The sequence below is a fragment of the Cetorhinus maximus genome, chromosome 7 (assembly GCF_964194155.1).
Source record: "Cetorhinus maximus chromosome 7, sCetMax3.hap1.1, whole genome shotgun sequence".
Classification (NCBI taxonomy): Eukaryota; Metazoa; Chordata; class Chondrichthyes; order Lamniformes; family Cetorhinidae; genus Cetorhinus; species Cetorhinus maximus.
Genome location: NC_135885.1, coordinates 43,286,856 through 43,303,554, shown reverse-complemented (window position 1 = coordinate 43,303,554; position 16,699 = coordinate 43,286,856).

Below are 16,699 nucleotides of genomic sequence, written 5' to 3'. Positions count from 1 at the left end.
CATAATTTCATGGGTAATGCATGTACACTATAGTGTAATAGTTTTGTTTGTATAGTTAAATGCAGCAAGGAATAAGAAATATGTTGAAAAATTAAATCATCTTTTTGGAATTATGTTGGTTCATTTTTTTCCAAGGGGTTAGGTGTGAGAAATGGATGTTGTTTTTAAAAATATTTTTGGGAAATATTGTGTTATTCTGTGGAAAATGCTGCATGTGTGTATACAATTTAATTAAGTTGGGCAGAGATTAAAGGGATTGTCGGAGGGAGGGGTTAAAACATGAAAAAGATAGTAGTGTTATGTTTGAAGTACAAGTAAATAGGTTAGATCTAACATTTGCATTTTTAGATAAGTTGAGAGTGCTTGAATATCAAAGGGGAGTCAGAGGTAAAAATAAACATGTTTGCATTCTGCAGGAGTTCATAGGTAAACAAGAAGCAATATTTTATTGACCTGAAAGCAAAGACAAAATGGAGACATTAAAGATTTTATTTTTGGAAGGGTTTAAATTACAAAGTGGTGTGAAACAATGGAAGCTGAGACGAAAGAGGAAAAACAGCATTTTAGAGTTACTGTTGAGCTGGAGCTGTGAGAGGATGCAGTGTAAATCAACCATCCAGTCAAGCCAGAAAAGTCTTGGGCTGCAAAAAGCAGTTTTATTCAGAAGTTTGGTTTTCCATAGCAGAATGGAAGCGAATTACAGGTCATGTGGTATGCCTTTATTGAAGCTACAGCAGTTTGCTTTGAGCAATGTTACTAGATTTCTTATAGTTAAACATCTATAAGGGAGTGTTGCTTGGAAGGTGTTTACTTCTGGGTCTGACCAAGTGTAGAGTCTTTTTGGGGGAAATGTCTGTGAGATTAACCTTAATTGTGTAACTGTAATCTTGTGTGCTTAAGTTTTCTTTTATTCTTGTTAATAAAATTTTACTTCTAATTTTTAAAATCCTAAAAGTGTTACTGGACCTCTTACTGCTGAGATTGGTACATCTTCAGAATACAAAAAAAGGTTATGGCCTGTAAGTCAAGTTTCCTTCTGAGATTTAGTTTTTGCAGCAATTAACACCCGCTATGGTCATAACAATATATATTGTTAGGAAATAGAGATCGTTTAAGTAAGTTATATTTGTATTTGTGGGTTTAAGGGATGAGTTTTAGCTTTAAAAGTTTGGTTTGTGTTTCTGTATTTGTGTTAAGAAAAGTTCTTGGAGCGTGGAAGTTGGAAATCCTCATGTGAAAGATGAAGTTCAGTGAGGCTGCTTGGCTCACAGTCTGACAAACATGTGGGGGTGGGGGTGGGGGTGGGGGAATGAGCCGCGGAGCTGAGGAGACATCTATAGCATCCGTTTGGGCTGTGGCATCTGTTACTTGGTTTGAGGGTGTGATACGCCTGACTACAGGTCACCTATTGGTTTACACGGACTGTGTACATACTATAGACATTAGTATATAAGATAACTTTTGTAACTTGTGTTATCCTTACAAATCTGTATATATCTGTAAAGGTATAGTTGTGGATGAAGGAGTATTGTGATATAGTTAATCTTTTCTTGTTTAATAAATGTTTTATGTTTTTGTTAAAAGTTCATCAGCTGACTCCGGTGACTGTGTTCAGTAGCTACTCTCCATGTGTCTAAAACAAATATAAGTTGTTTCCAGGACTGTTACTGACCTCATCTCCTCTGGAGATCTTCCTTCCACAGCTTCCAACCTCATAGTCTCCCAACCTCGGACGGCCTGCTTCTACCTCCTACCCAAAATCCACAAACAGGACTGTCCCGGCAGACCGATCGTGTCAGCCTGTTCCTGCCCCACAGAACTCATTTCTTGCTATCTTGACTCTATTCTCTCTCCCCTTGTCCAGTCCCTTCCCACCTACATCCGCGATTCCTCTGACACCCTACATCATATCAACAATTTCCAGTTCCCTGGCCCCAACCGCCTCCTTTTCACCATGGACGTCCAATCCCTCTACACCTCCATCCCCCACCGGGATGGTCTGAGGGCTCTCCGCTTCTTCCTCGAACAGAGGCCCGAACAATCCCCATCCATCACTACTCTCCTCCGTTTGGCTGAACTTGTTCTCTCACTGAACAATTTCTCATTAAACTCCTCGCACTTCCTCCAAATAAAAGGTGTGGCTATGGGTACCCACATGGGCCCCAGTTATGCCTGTCTCTTTATGGGGTATGTGGAACATTCCTTGTTCTAGTCCTACTCCGGCCCCCTCCCCCAACTCTTTCTCCGGTACATCGATGACTGCTTCAGTGCTGCTTCATGCTCTTGTCTGGACCTGGAAAAATTTATTAATTTTGCTTCCAATTTCCACCCCTCCATCATTTTCACATGGTCCTGACACTCTGACCCTTCCCTTCCCTTCCTTGACCTCTCTGGTGATAGACTGTCCACCAATATTCATTACAAGCCTACCGACTCCCACAGCTACCTCGACTACAGCTCCTCACACCCCGCTTCCTGTAAGGACTCCATCCCATTCTCTCAGTTCCTTCGCCTCCGTTGCATCTGTTCTGATGATGCCACTTTCAAAAACAGTTCCTCTGACATGTCTTCCTCTTCCTTAACCGAGGTTTTCCACCCACAGTGGTTGACAGGGCACTCAACTGTGTCCGGCCCATCTCCTGCGCATCCACCCTCTCCCTCCCAGAACCATGATAGGGTCCCCCTTGTCCTCACTTATCACCCCACCAGCCTCCGTATTCAAAGGATCATCCTCCGCCATTTCCGCCAACTTCAGCATGATATCACCACCAAACACATCTTCCCTTCACCCACCCCGGCAGCATTCGCAGGGATTGTTCCCTCCGGGACACCCTGGTCCACTCCTCCATCACCCCCTACACCTCAACCCCCTCCCACGGCACCTTCCCATGCAACTGTAGAAGATGCAACACCTGCCCCTTTACTTCCCCTCTCCTCACCATCCAAGGGCCCAAACACTCCTTTCAAGTGAAGCAGCATTTCACTTGCACTTCTCTCAATTTAGTCTACTGCATTCGCTGCTCCCAGTGCGGTTTCCTCTACATTGGAGAGACCAAACGCAGACTGGGTGACCGCTTTGCGGAACACCTTCGGTCTGTCCACAAGCATGACCCAGACCTCTCTGTCGTTTGCAATTCCAAAACTCCACCCTGCTCTCATGCCCACATGTCCATCCTTGGCCTCCTGCAATGTTCCAGTGAAGCTCAGCGCAAACTGGAGGAACAGCACCTCACCTTCCGCCTAGGCACTTTACAGCCTTCCGGACTGAATATTGAGTTCAACAATTTTTGATCATGAACTCTCTCCTCCATCCCCGCCCTCCTTTCCGATCCCCCTTTTTTCCAATAATTTATATAGATTTTTCTTTTCCCACCTATTTCCATTATTTTTAAATGTATTTCCATCCATTGTTTTATCTCTACCTTTTAGCCTATTTGATCCCTTCCCCCCACCCCACCCCCACTAGGGCTATCTGTACCTTGCTCGTCCTGCTTTCTACCCTTAATGTCACCTATTAGCACATTTTTTAGTTAATATCACCACCGTCAACACCTCTTTGTCCTTTTGTCTATGACATCTTTTGGCAAACTCCACCTATCACTGGCCCTCTATCCAGCTCTACTTGTCCCACCCCCCCTTAAACCAGTTTATATTTCACCTCTCTTCTATTTTTCCTTAGTTCTGTTGAAGAGTCATACGGACTTGAAATGTTAACTGTGTTCCTCTCCGCAGATGCTGTCAGACCTGCTGAGTTTTTCCAGGTATTTTTATTTTTGTTCTAGATTTCCAGCATCCACAGGTTTTTGCTTTTATATTAAATAAAAGTTAGGATCTATCAAGCTGGATTCCACCCTGGGATTAGGCTTGTCCAGTGGTAACATCAGCTGGGGATCATAAAAATATATGTATCCAGGGCCCAAATTACATTCAAAAGCATATTGTGTAATTATGTTAAAGTATTATCTGTTTCATTTGAGCACTTGAATCTTGGCTGAATTTTTTCACACAAATATGCTTTTGTTTGTTCCCAAAGCTGATTAATTGCTTTGAGCTACTCACATGGCCAGGTTAAAGGTTTACCGTACTTTGAAATTTAAGGGGAGAATTTTCTCCCCGTTGGGCGGGCCGTTTGGGAGTGGGCATGGACAGGCGTGGAGCTGATCACTGCCCACGATTGGCTCCGTGCCCCAATTTTATGGGGACAGGCCAATTAAGGCCCGCCCAGCATGAAACGCAGCTCCCAAGGACAGCGGGAATGGGCGGGCAGCGGCAGGACTGCAATGATCGCCGGGTCCAATGGCAACCTGGCGGCCTGTTTAAATAGCGCTCCTGCAGCCTTGCAAAGGCTGTGAATCATGGCAAACAGAAGGGCTCCCCAGAGCACTGCTGGTGAGTAGGCCAGGCAGGAGGGTAGGTCAGCGGGGCACTGTGTCCCTCGCTTTTCTGATGAGTGCCTAGCTGCCCTCCTGGAGGGGGTGGCAGCACAGCAGGAGGTCCTCGTTCCTAGGGACAGGAGGAGGAGGCCCCCCCACATGACCAAATGTGCATGGGAGCAGGTGGCAGACGTAGTTAGCTCCCACGATGTGGTGCGACGCACCTAGGTCCAGTGCCACAGACGTTTCAATGACCTCTTGCGCTCAGGAAGGGTGAGTACCATGTTGGCGTGGGTCACTTAACACAGCAGATAGGTGTTCCCCCCAGCCCTCCGTAACTCTGAGTGCAGTTACAGCATTGAATCATTCACGGCATGTGTCCCTCGCTGGGTGGGCCAGCAGATATTGCCCATGCCTAGTTCACCCTGAGAGGGTTGTGCTGAGATGCGTTCTGCACCCGCAGCAGGTGGCAAACTGACACCCAGAGTAGTTTTGGGGGCTGTTTCAAGGATCTGCACCTAGACGCAGTACTGGAACTGCAAAACATTTGAAAGTCAGGCTACTGACATGCTGGGAGGGGAACTTCCAGGTGGCGGGGCATTCATCCATCTGCTGCCCTTGGCGTTCCACGTGCTTGTGCATCCATGCTCTGCAAGATGAAACCGTATGGTAGCAAATATGACGGGGGCAGCATGTGGGCAAGGGGCTTCAGCCTTGGTTTCTTGGTGTGAGTGTGTGGCAGCTGTGGGGTGATGATTTACTGGAGCCCTGCAATGTTTCACTCAGGTTGGGGTGTCAGGGATGCAATGGCAATCCAGGTACAGGGTGGGCTAATCAATGCTCCTCTCTCCTTTTCAGGGGAAGACCGCACACAACACCGCAGAGCAGATGCGGACTGGTGGAGGCCAGGCACAGTTGGCAATAATCACCAGATACGAGCAGGAGGCAATGGAACTGGAGACACGCCATGCACCCAGGTCCACCAGTGGCGGTGAGGCTGGGGTGCCAAGGGGAGGTAATATTGCTGTTACTGTGAGTGTCCCAGCAGCCACTCCACTGTTGAATGTTCAGTTATTTAAGCTTCCAACATGGGTTGACCATTGATGATGGAAGGGTGAGCGCATTCTGATCTGGGGGCCAGGCATGCACATTGACATTGTCTCCACTTGAACTAATCAAATGTACTTGTTCTTCCTTTCAACATCACAGGAGCAGGGCTGGGAGGAGGAGGCAGAGGGGCCACCTCTAACACCTGAGGGCCCAGAACAATTAGAATCACCAGCGACACAACACCTCTGCCAGGCAGGCACCAGCGCAGATACCAGCACCTTGCTGGGAATTAGATCGTCGGCTAGTGACCCAGGGCACAGTGGTGAGGGCACTTCACACTTGCTTGAGGTGCGGGCGGAGATAGAGAGTGCTCATGGCGCCAGCAGTCGGAGAACTGCAGGGGACCAGGCACATTCTCAGTTGGTGGTTGATGATGTGCCTCTGGAGTTGTCCCTGAGGCAGCAGATGCTGGGAGTCCAACAGGGTATGAGGGAGGATCTGGCGGAGATACATGAGGCTATGCATGGCTTGGTCTCTGTGCTGGAGGAGTCCACGTGGAGCATCACTGATGCAATGGGCCTCATGGCCGAACGCCATACTTCCACCATGGAGAGCGTGGCACTTCTCGTGGAGAGGCTCCTCCAGGAGAACAACCAGGGCTGCCTGGGGTTGCGCTCGGACTTGCAAGCCCTCACAGCAGCATTGACCTCAGCTGGTCAATGCCAGTGTGGGAGATGGATTGGACAGCAAGTATCCCAGCTCGGTGCTCATCCATCAGTGGTGAGCAGGGATCTCCGAAGCAGCCTCACTTCGGCGCCGGAGCTGCCTATCGTCTCTGTGGGCTCCTCTCAGAGTGCTCCAGATGAGGGTAACAGCTCCTCCACCCCTCTGCCAGTGACCGTGGGATCCAATGAGGCTGCGGCGATTGGGGAGATGACAGCTGTGGAACTGGCTACTCCCTCCCAGGCGGGGCCATCAAAGGCTCCACAGGCCAGAGGACACCTGCCAAGGTCATCGAGTCCAACAGGACAGCACAGTGAACAGGCTGTCACAAATGCCAGTGCCAGCGAGGGGGGAGCACCTAGATGTAGCTCCTGGAAACGTAAACTTAAGGCACCTTAGGCACACCAAGGGCTTCTCACTGGTGGTTTTATGTTGCCCCGCTTTTAGTTGATGACAAGTTGGTGTGATGCTGAACATCTTTGCATTCAGTTTCTTTTCTACTTTATTTTGTTAATTCATTAAATGTTTATATGTGAACATGCCTCAGGGTGATTCCTTACTTCTGCAGGTGGATGGGAACACATGATGTTATGAGTGACTTGTTTGTCATTGACCTTTATTGACAAGACACATAGTTAATGTTCCTAACCAGGCAGATGTTGCTGTCAGGTATCGAGTATGGAGCCTGCAGCCCTGGTGTGTGTTGGAGGTCCATCTGTGGCAAGCTAGCTGAAGGTTCATTGGATTAAAGCCTCCTGGGTGTCCCTGCCTCCCTGGAGGATGCCTGGGTCAGCATCTACCCCCTCAGCGTTCTCCTTTGCATGCTCATCCTCTGACTCACTATTGGACTCATTGTGTGCAGCTGGAGCATGTGTCTATATCTTCTTCCTCCACTGCGCCAGATTGTGGAGAGCGCAGCATGCAACCACTATCAGCGACACACAATCTGGGGGGTATTGGAGTGCACCCCCTGAACGGTCCAGGCATCGGAAGCGCATCTTGAGAAGACCAATGGTTCTCTATATCACAGCCCTTGTGGAGGTGTGGCCCCTATTGTACCGCTGCTCGGCCTCTGTTCTTGGATGGTGGAGGGGCATCATGAGCCACCTTTTCAAGGGATAGCCCTTGTTACCCAGCAGCCATCCATCCAGCCGGGCTGGAGCACTGAAGAGCCTCGGCACCTGGGAGTGTCTGAGAATATAAGCATCATGGGAGATGTCTGGATACCTTGCACAGACTTGCAGACTCTGCATCCTATGGTCACACACTATCTGCAGATTCAAGGAGTGGAATCCCTTCCTGTTGATGAAGACACCCGCTGATGCCTTGATGTGTGCCGTTGATTGCACCCTGGATGCGGGGAAACCCAGCAATCACTGCAAAGCCTCTGGCTTGCTCTGTCTGGCTGGCCTTGTCCCAGCGGTAGTGGATGAAAGTCAATGCACGCCTGAACAGAGCATCTGTCACCTGCTTGACACAAGTGTGGACAACTGACTGGGACACTCCGCAAAGATCACCCACTGACCCCTGGAAAGAGCCGGAGGTATAGAAGTTGAGGGCAGCCATGACCTTCAACGCCACTGGCATGGGGTGCCAACCCACACAGTTGGTGCAGATCTCAGGGCCTATCATCTGACAAATGGAAGTCACTGTCTCCCTTGAGAGATGGAGCCTCCTTCAGCACTGCACCTCAGACATATTGAGGTAGCTGCTTTTCCCCCTGTAAACCCTGGCAGCAGGATAGTGACGTCTTCTGCGGCCCCTTCCACCTTGGACTTCTTGTTGGTCCTGCATCCCTTGTGCCTGTGCCTGCCCTCCCAAAAGTGGCTCCCCTAGGGGCTGAATGTGGACTCCTGGCCTCCTCCCCCTTTGGCCTTCCTTTCCTCCTCCGAGGAGGTGCCTCCAGTGGAGAGCACAACTCCCATTCCCAGGGTAAGGGAAGACTTCCTGAAACCAGCAAGGCCCCAAAAATGATGTTTACTCAAGAGTCCTGACCTGAAGCTTGTTACTCCTGTCCAAGCAGCTGTGAAGAGTTTTGAAGTATTCCTGCTCACACAGGCAAGTAGCAGTAAGTTTAAGCATTAAATGTCTGACAAATACCACTCACAACCTCAATCACCCCTCTTATCCCACCTGTGGATGAGGTTTATAAAAATGTGGCCTATCTGCCTGCCCGGTCTGAAGGTCGCACGGGCCCCGTAAAATCAGCATCAATTGCTGGCTCAAGGGCCTTAAGTGGCTCGTTAATTAATAGCAGGCACGCATCAGAGATCATCGCGTGCCCGCCCACTGAAATATCGCAATGGCGCGCGGTGACGTTGGGATGCATGCCCGATGTCACCGCGCGTCATTTTACGCGTCGCGTGCGGGGCCCGCTCCCACAAGTGAAAATTCTGCCCCAAGAAGCAATGAAACACAAATATTCTGGGTTAGTTGAAACATTATTTAGGCTTGGCACAAATATATCTGACTATTGTGAGGGCTTTAAACAACAGTACTAGAAATTCTACTAATTGAAAAGTACTTTTGAAATGTTAATTCATGTATAATCACAGGAAAGGACAGCACATTGGTACTTTATACGATAGTTACAAAATCATAAGAAGGTGATACTTTCAACTTCAACAGGAGCTTAAAATGGGCAGGAAGCAAATTGACTGTCTGTTTTACACTTCCCCTGATTTGCCTTTCCATCCATGCATAGCAGGTACATAACAGCAAGCGAAACAACAACAACTTGCTTTTCCATAGTGCTTTTAATGTAGTAAAACATCTCAAGATGTTTTGCAGGGCATAAGGAGATGTAGGGCAGATGGCCAAAAGCTTGGTCAAAGAGGTAGATTTTCAGGAGCGCCTTAAAAAACTGAGATGTTTAGGGATGGAATTCCAGAACTTAGTGACTCAGCAGCTGAAGATGCGGACTAATTAAAATTGGGGACGCTTAAGAGACAAGAAGTGGAGGAGTGCAGATATCTTGGAGGGTTGTTGGGCTGGAGGAAGTTCCAAGTTGATTTATTATTTCTGTAGGGAAAGATCCAGTTCTGCTTGGGATCAATTCCTCCATCCCTAGCCCCTTAATAAGTCATCCAAGGTGATGAACTAACTGTGTGGGGAATTATGAGAATGGTCCTGCATCCAACCACACTAATTCTATATATAAGGATTGATTATATGAATAAGATTACTTGAAGTAAAGCTAGCTTATAATAATACTTTTTCAATTGACTTTATTTGGCAATGTGATTAATTACCTAGAAAAGTATATTCTGAAATGCAAGACTGTGTTTTCTTGTTTAAATTTTAAAGAGAACAAACAATTTCAAAGCATCCATTAACTGTAATAGAGTATCGCTCTTTGTATTTAAGTAATAGGTTGGACTGTAACATGTATTTGCTTTTTCACTAGAGAAGATTACTTTTGCCACATTAGAAAGTAAATCATAACAAATTGACTTATGTGTGACAGTTTTGTAGTCAAGGTTATGCTCAAGGGAGGATGCATAATGTTCTCGAACTCCATAACTAAGATTTGAAAAAAGAAAAATTACATAATATATACAATGAAAGACGTGGCGATAAAACTGCAATATAGTATTTGTTGTTACCATCATGGATATGAGAAAGTAGCAAATCAGGAGAATGAAATACCAGCAATGATGCAAACAAGTCTTCCACCTTTAGTGCAGAACATTAGGTAGCTTGAATTATTAATTTGATCTTGGTATTTACATTAGTCTCAGTACAGCTGGTCTCTATCATAGTATTCAGTTAGTTATTTTTAGTGAAGATAAATTCCCTGGTGAACCCTTAGTCCTTACTAAACATTCATTTTTCTGTCTCATGTCATAATAGATTTCACTTTTTAAAGTGCACACAAAGTGCTTTTCATATATATACCTTCCCACTGATGGTAGAAAATGGGCGGTAGGCAAACAACATTTTATAAAAAATAAATCCTGCCAATTGGCCACTGGAGACTCATCCAACTCTATTTGAGTGGCCCTCAAAATGATATGCCAAAGTTGCTCCCTGAGAGAGGCAGGAGCTTTATTTCAATGTTTAAATTAGGATTCAACACCCTTTGTAGGAACCCTGTCTGACTGTTGTGGATCAATGGCTGGGGTGTGGGCTATGCTGCTTATCCTTCATTGTCTCAATGAACCAGATGGCCAGATCACTCGGCATTAGAGTCAGCCAATTTCCTGACCTCTCTGACCCATGAGCTGCCTCACTGGCTGCATGCTGATAAGGTCCAACTGTGAAGATGGGTCGGGACTTTCAGTGGTGCAACTGGAAGATTATATTAACGTAGTAAAATCAGTGACGTATGACAAGTGGTGTGAAGCACATATGGTCTGTGACAAAAATATAATCTGCACTGTCAGTTGTTAATACTGTGTTAATATATTTTTAAAAAAATCTGGTTAAACCTTTGTTTACAAATTGATGAGAAAACTGATGTCCATTGTATATTGTAGTTTAATATCAGTGTCATTGTTTCATCTTCATGAACAGCAACTTTCATTTATATAGTGCCTATAGTGTAGAAAAACAGTACCTGGTGCCTCACAGAGGCATAAGAAAAGAACATATGGTGAGCTGATGAAGCAGAAACTAGGAAGGGTAATCAAAAGCTTGGTCAGGGGGATTTTAAGGAGGGTCTTGAAAGAAATGGAAAGGCTGAGAGGTTCAGGAATGGAATTCTAAAGAATAAAACATAACCAAGTAAACGTAAGCCTGCCAATGGTGGGGGAAAAAGGAACGGCAGAACAGGCTGGAGTCAGTGGAATGGATAGGAAAGTGCAGGACAGGCTGGAAAAGTTTATAGAGATAGGGAGAAGTGAGGCAATGGACAATTTAAATAAGTAATGGAGAACTGAGAGCCAATGTAAGTCAATAATGTAATTGCAACAGTACCCACTAACACAGGCATGCACGCACACACACACACACACAAGAAAAATTGATTGTACTGTAAAAATCCAAAAATTTACTGTCACGCTAGTTTCTTTTGAGATGAAGGCTTGAAATGTTACAGGCCTGTGATTTCCTTCTTTTGGTCTACTGAAGAAATAGAAGTTTGGAGGTTTATGAAGATAGATCTGTAGTGGCTTACTGCTTCTAGTAGCAGGTTTCTCTGGTTTCACTCCAGTTGTGGTGTAATGAATCCCTGCAGTGAAAACCTTGTTTGATTCCTCAAATAGGAAGGTCAAGGCAAACCCGAATTCTTTGCTTCCTGATGGAATTTAGGCAGGGTCCTGTTCCTTTCCTAGTCTGGAACTCTTCTTCTTTCTCTCTCTGCCTGCTGCTCACAAAAATGTCTCTTATTAAATGTCCTTTAGCAGAAACCTGGTTTCTGTCAGGTGACCACAGTATCTGTTTCTCATTGTACTCAAATGGTCTCTGATGCTTTGGCCATTGACATACGATGGGGTTTGAGTTTCACCTACTTACATATCCTTGTGATAGATAGGATTATTTTCCTACCCATTCTTTGGAATTCCATTCAAAAGCCAAGAAGTATGCAAGTCTATTATGAATAAATTTCTGTTACTATTTGGATAATCGTAGTCATTAATCCACAGGAAAGGTTTGTTGCATTTTAATGCTTTCTCAATGAAATGTCCCAACAGGTCATTTACATTTTAATGTATTTTTCAGACATGTAGGTTAGCTTCCAGGGCCTTGTTCCATGTATATTGACAGAAAAGTAAAAATATCACCTGACCTCTCAACTCCATTTTTTATCAAAAGCAGTGTCCATTTTCCATTTTATTTTCAGGCAAAATGGTTCATTTCAAATAATTCCATGAGTCCATATTGTGTGAATGTGACAATGGGCATTTTGATACGCTGAAGTATGTAGAGAATGGAAAATAGGAAGGCAGCTGGGTTCTGCTTGTTTTGTCATTGTGTGTTAGGGTTGACTCCATTCTTTAAGCAGTGTTAACATTACATACCAATGAGGATTCTGTCCAAAAGTTTGTTGAGAGCAGCAAGAATCTTCTCACCAGTTTGTATGCTGTGTAAATCTCTGGTTTTATAGCATCTTGCCCATATTTTGCTTCTGCGAATTATTTTAATTGTAAATAAAATTGGCTTAACAGCGGTATTGCATAAAGTGATCCAACAGTAAGTGTTTTTCTCAACTTGATTTGGGAGGAGGTGTAATAATCATTAAACATATGTAATGTGGTAGTGCCACATAACATGACAAAGGGTATCCTTGGTGTGGGAACAGAACTTTGTCTCCACAAGGACACTTCTACCAATACTGTCATGCATAGATGCATCTGCAACAGGTAGATTGGTAAGGATGAGACCTAGTAGACTTTTTCCCTCGTGTTAGATATCTCATCACTTGCATCAGGCCTAGTCTGGCAGCTATGTCCTTCAGGACTTGGCCAACAAGGTTGGTAATGATGGTATTGAGCCTCTCTTGGTCATGGGCTTTGAAATCCCCACCCAGAATATATCCTGTGTTCTTGCTACCCTCAGTGTTCCTTCAAAATGATGTTTAACGTGGAGAAGTACTGATTCATCAACTGAGACAGGGTGGTAGGTGGTAGATGGTTGCACAAAAAAGATAAGAATTTGCATTTATATAGGCTCTTGTCGCAATTTCAAGGTGCCATAATGAGTTACTTGTTAAAGATGGGAAGACATGCCATTTTCTTTTGTCTCTAGCACAAACTTTGCAGCCTAGCCATTGATTCCATGCCCCTCCCTGTCTTTGCTTGAAACCGACTGTTTGGAACCTCAATATCCTTCTTGATGCTGAGCTGAATTTCCAACCTAACATTGTCTTTGTCATGAGGGCTATTTCTAACTACATAACATTGCCCCTCTTGGTCTGGCTGCTGCCAAAGTCCTCATCCACACCTTCTTCACCTCCAGGCTCACTGCTGCTTTCTTGTCCTTGTACCCTCCATAAATGTCATCTCATCTAAAGCTCAGCTGCCCCTATGTTCTGAACTGCAATAGGTTGAGCTCACCTATCACTCCTGTGCTCCCTTAACTGCATTAGCTCCCAGTTCCTCAATGTTTCCAAACTAAAATTCTCATGTTCATGTTTAAGAGCGGAATTGTCCCAGATTTGCACTAAGTGCAGAAACGAGCGTGTAAAATGATGTTTTACCCGCTGGCCACAATGGCAGCTTTTCACGCCGTATCGTCCCAAACCCACCTCATTAATTATGCATTCCTGGGAAACACGCCGTTTCCATGGCAGGCAGGCTCTCAGTCGCCCGCCATGCCATCACCTTGCTGCTTTAGCAGACCAGGCGCCATATTTAAAGTGCAGCCACGTGCACACCTCTCAGTGCTTCCAGCCCACTTCTGCTGCAAAGAAGACATTGCCCTGAACGGCAAAAAGACTGCAGAGTTCAGGTTCAATGTCGCATCCCTCGAATGTCTTTTGGGTGCAGTGGAGGCTCACTGTGATGTCATATACTCTTGCTCTGGCTGTAGGATGGGCAGCAGCCTTACTAATCTGGCTTGGGAAGTGGTGGCAGCGGTGGTCAGCTCCAATGCCCTGCAAAAACAGGACAGCCACCCAGTGCCGATAAAGGATGAATGGTCTCATCTGTTCTGTCAAGGTAATTCACTCTTCTCATCACTCTCAATTAACACTCACAGGCCCATCACACATCCACAGGGATCTTACACCTCAAGGGACAACACCACTAACTCCCATACACTCCCTCACATCTCAATCAGGCTCATACCCTCTTGAGCTCATGTCCTCATCCTGTCCATGGCTCCGTTGACAATATAAGCACTCCATGCATTCCAAGTGTCCTGCTCACACTCTTTCCATCTGCTTTTATGCTGGAGAAGTTTGCTCACATCAGCAGGAAGAGATCTCAGACCCGATGGGCGGGGTGGGGTGGGGGTGGGGTGGTGTTGGAGTGCCTCACATTAGGCCCCTCACTCACTTTGAGGAGTGTACCATCACACTGACTGGTGAGGGCATGGACTGTGCCTGTGGTGATGGTGAGGTCGGTGTTGAAAACCCTTGTAAGGATCCTGCACCACTTCATCCCTCTCTCAACGCAAATGCGAGTACTCTCTCTCCTGTGTTTGGCTCTGCTGCGATGCACTTCTTATATCTACTTTGGTTCTCAGGGAGCTCTGCCAAGCAACTGATGCCCTCAGCCAGCCAGTCCCTCAGCTCCATCCACATCTGCACCTCCAGCCACGAGGACACTTCCTCCATTGAAGAGCTGGAAATAAACAGCCTGGAAGATCCGTCACAGCGCTTACCCACACCCTCCACCAGTGCAGAGACACACACCTCGGTGGGATCTAGATCTAGAGAAGGCTCAGGTTCACAAACTGGTGGTCACTGCATGGACACATGTCTGCAGCAGAAGAAGGCAGGCTTGTGTGAGCTCCCAAGCACTTGGAAGACTGCTGGGCATCAGTGAGGTCCGAGTCAGATGACGAACCTCTAGATCTGGCCTTCCAATTAGTCCTGGAGAAATAGCAGAAGGCGTGGGCTGTTGGAAGCCCTCAGCAGAGTGACATGTGAGTCAGAGGAGTGTGTCTGCCTGCTCTCTGATGAAGTGGTGCCTGTATGCATGTGCATGTATGGAGATCTTCATGGGAAGTATGGCAGATGTCATGGAGATTCTGGTCCAGCAGAACACGGAGATGTGTACATTGTGGGAGCCATGGGTGATTTCCTGCAGTGGCAACATGAAAGGAAAACGGGACACTTCAATGTCCCTCCAGGTGCTCCTTCCACTCAAGGCGTCAGGCCAGGGCCCCATGGCACCCGAATCTCAGGAATCTCAGAGGCTCCCTCTCTCCCTCTGAGTCCCCATTGCCTGGGAACAATCATTCTCTATGGCGCCTGGTGTGCTAAAGCAGTGAGGTGATGGCATGGCGGGTGAATGAGAGCCCGCCTGCCATGGAAACGGCGTGTTTCCCAGGAATGCATAATTAATGAGGTGGGTTTGGGACGATACGGCGTGAAAAGCTGCCATTGTGGCCAGCTGGTAAAACGTCAGCTGGTCAGTGAGTGAATCTGAAGGGAGAAATGTGTGTGTGTGTGGCAGGGCCTTTCGGAGCCTTGAGCGAGCACTTTCCAACGCACGCGGATCCTTCATGTATGATACTCACATCAATGTCCTGAGCATTTTCAATGCTGCCTGCTGAGGTTCGCTTTCATTGTCCACCTGAGCTGATCTGCATCTCCGCCCACTCAATGATCACACTCCTATGCAGCACCTGATCTCGCCCACCATGACTGTTGTTTCACTTTCGATTTGCATGGCCTGCATTCAGTTTTTCGTGCATTCCCCCATCTTTTCCTTTACCCCACCACATTTGACCCCTCCTCCCTCCCCCCCCGGCATCATCTACAACCTCTCCTCCGTGACCTACCAGCCACGACATTTTTCCTTCGGGGATGTCCAGGTGAATGTGCACGTTCCCTTCCTTCCCGAAAATCCCACCCCCATTCACATTCACCTCCTCAACCTGCTCCTTTCCACCCCCAGGGTCCATATCTACCTCCGAGTCCCCACCAACCACACCCGCCATCCCTTCTACCGCTAGCGTTGAACCCTCACCCTCTCACCCTACCGCTTCACTCTGTGCTCAGTCATTCTGACCATTCCCTCATACCACGCCCACCCTCAGTTTACTCCTTACAGGGCATTCATGGACCCATCGAACCCCTACCTTGCACGTTCACCTGGACATTCCCCCCGGACCCCTTCCCCCTCTGGAACTCCAACCCCTCCCTTAGTCCTCCCATCCCCCCGAACTCCTCCCCCGCTTTGTCCCTCCCCCTTCCTGACTCCCTTAGACACCCTTACTTCTTCCGCCATGCTTAGTTCTTCCTACCTTCCAAATGCCATCTTTTCCCTGTTACCCCCCTCCCCCGTACTCCCTCCCCCTCTGTACTCCCTCCCCTTCCCAACCTCATCCCCCAACAGCTTCATTTCTCCACTCCCTACCTCACCCCACCGACACCTTCAGTCCCCACCTCCCAATCTCACACCCCCCTGATATCTCTTCCACTCCCAAATTGATCCTAGACCTTCTTCTCCCATCCCCTTGACCGTCATCTGTTGTCAGCATCAATGGTGACTTTCCAGCTTCCATGAGCTGCTTCGCAGCAGAGTCATGTCCACGAGAATCCACCCAGCATGCCATGGACATTCCTCCAAGATCCCATTGCTGTTGGCTCCAGCATCTTCTGCTCCTTGGCTGTCCGCAATGTGAGCAAGGCCCTGGTGGTAAGTCCTGACTTCTGCACGTCACAGTTGTCAAGACATGTTCTGCACCAACATGTTTTCCTACCGATGTGGGCAGATGATCCAGCAGGGGGCAATGAGTCCAGCGGGCTGGTCTTATAATGATATGCTGATGTATTACAATGATGTTCCCAGTGTCCAATGTAGGGGAATGTGGCCCGCCATCGACTGCCTGAGCGGACAATCGCAAACTGGTTTCACGACATCGTGAAACCGAATTTTGGCCTTCTTGCCATATTGTCTGCTCATGCCATCAAACACACCCGACGCCAGCGGGCACGGAAA